General features: G+C 35.0%; 1 protein-coding gene across 1 annotated transcript in view; it reads right to left on the reverse strand.

The window, feature by feature from the left end:
- The window catches only part of hip1rb (huntingtin interacting protein 1 related b), a 35046-nt gene that overhangs the window by 9497 nt on the left and 23049 nt on the right, over window positions 1-2500 (reverse strand). The gene's annotated exons all lie outside the window — the stretch shown is intronic.

Consider the following 2500-nt stretch of genomic DNA (forward strand, 5'->3'; position numbering starts at 1 on the left):
GCTTAGTTGATAGTTTAAAAGTAGACCGTTGAATGTAGATAGTTTAAAAGTTGTTGATAGACAGCTAGTTTAATATAGATAGATAGTTTAATGATAGTGTACAAGTAGACCGTTTAAAAGTTGAATGTAAATAGTTTAAAAGTTGTTGATAGACAGCTAGTTTAATAGATAGATAGCTTAAGAGTAGACTGTTTAAAAGTTGAATGTAAATAGTTTAAAAATTGTTGACAGACTGAAAGTTTAATGAATGTTGATATTCAAATAGTTTAATGGCTGTGTATAGGTAGATATTTGACAATAACTAAAAGTTGGAATGGCTCTAATGTTTGCTAGCAGTTATGCTACTTAGCTAACTTAGCTAATGTTTTCTAGCAGTTTTGCTAAAAATGTTAACTATGCTAACAATGCTAACATACTAACTATGTTAACCATGCTACTTATTTAATGTTTTCTAGCAGTTTTGCTAAAAAAGCTAACTATTTACCTCTGCTAAATTTATCGTCGGGGGGGACAACAGTTATCCCCCTCTGCCCCTCATATTGATTAATGCTACTTTATATAAGTAAAGCGCTGCAACGTGAGAACAGTCTAGGCTAGCCTACATAATAATCTGACATCAGAAACGCACCGTCACCGTCAGCACTGATGCTGCTGACACAGTGGCTGCGTGATAACTTAATTTGGCCTTGATCGTGCAGGACATTTCAGAATGTCGAGTGTGTAATCCATCATAAATGGCTAGGTTCAATGGAAAAGTTAGCTGGACAAATGAAAGAAAACGAGAAGGATTCAGTGAAGCATAATAATGTTTTAGAACCTTCAAAATTAGAAAACTGATGCAACTGAGATGGAGGGCAACTGCACGTAAAGTAGAACGTAGGCCTATTGTCCGAAGGAACCTACATTAAATGAGGAGATATTTGCTGAATGTCACAAAAAGTGTTACAGAAATTGCTTGGCATCACTTATTCAATGTCTCTCTACCGAAACACCTGTAGTTTGCGGAGGACGAACGAGAAAGCTCGTTTGATAAATCAGCCAGTAGTAGACAAATCACTTTTAGAAATAATCTGTACTGCAAAAAAGAATGTTGGTGGGTATTTAAACTATCTAGCAGGTGTTTTAACAGCTGCAAGAAATAGAAGCTTCATGGTCTTTATGTTCTGGTTGGTAAATTATTTTCATAAAACTTCAAGTTGCCCTATAACTTTACTCTCCAAACTCTTCACTGCACTGTAGGCAATTAACTGACAGTATGATAGGCTATTTATTTTCTGTAGGCTACAATAAACACATTTATTTTTTCAACTTTTGCAATATTACGCACTTGGCTACTGAACGCAAATCAGCAGGAGAGAGAATGCACGTAGCCTACGCAGCGTGTAGCGCAATGTGTAGGCTATTTGGTTACCAACTAACACTGTTAGACAATTCACTAACTTAAGACTTCAGTGCCATCATATACAACGTTTTTTTACACAACAAATACAGAAAGGATGGAGGCAGCAAAAGTAGAAGTCATTTCAGATGGGGCAAGAACAAGGTGAATTTGTATGCTTGTCAAAACGTAGTCCTACCCTGCATTAGAGGAGCTGATCATCATACCAAGCACACTCGCTGTTTAAAGTCATACACCACGGTAAACTAAAACGAAAATGTTACAAAGGTGGCAAAAATAATATAGGGTATTATTAGCCATGACATTACTAGGCTATGAATCGTTCGTTCATTTTTTTTTTGGGGGGGGTTGGGTTACAAACTTATTCAAAATCATCCCCCCCTATGCTAAGATTTTTAATTCTGCTAACCATGCTACTTAGCTAATGTTTTATAGCAGTGCTAGCAATGCTAACATGTAAACCATGCTACTTAGCTAACTTAACTAACATTTTCTAGCAGTTTTGTTAAACATGCTAACTATGTTAGCAATGCTAACTATATTAACCATGTGACTTAGCTAACTTAGCTAATCATTTTTAGCAGTTATGCTAACTATGCTAATTAACATGCTAATATATTAGCATGCTAACTATGTTAACCATGTTACTTAGCTAACCTAGCTAATCATTTTAACAGTTTTGCTAAAAATGTTAACTAGCATGCTAACATGATAGCATGCTAACTATGCTAACCATGTTACTTAGCTAACCTAGCTAATCATTTTTAGCAGTTTTGCTAAAAATGCTAACTAGCATGTTAACATGTTAACTATGCTAACCATGTTACTTAGCTAACTTAGCTAATCATTTTTAACAGTTTTGCTAAAAATGCTAACTAGCATGTTAACATGTTAGCATGCTAACTATGCTAACCATGTTACTTAGCTAACTTAGCTAATCATTTTTAGTAGTTATGGTAACTATGCTAATTAGCATGCTAACATGCTAGCATGCTAATTATGCTAACCATGTTACTTAGCTAACCTAGCTAATAATTTGTAACAGTTTTGCTAAAAATGCTAACTAGCATGCTAACATGCTAGCATGCTAACTATGTGACT

The sequence above is a fragment of the Alosa pseudoharengus genome, unplaced genomic scaffold, assembly GCF_046254945.1.
Source record: "Alosa pseudoharengus isolate Yale_2024_CS ecotype anadromous, Long Island Sound unplaced genomic scaffold, YU_APseudo_1.1 YU_APseudo_1.1_scf_6, whole genome shotgun sequence".
Lineage (NCBI taxonomy): Eukaryota > Metazoa > Chordata > Actinopteri > Clupeiformes > Clupeidae > Alosa > Alosa pseudoharengus.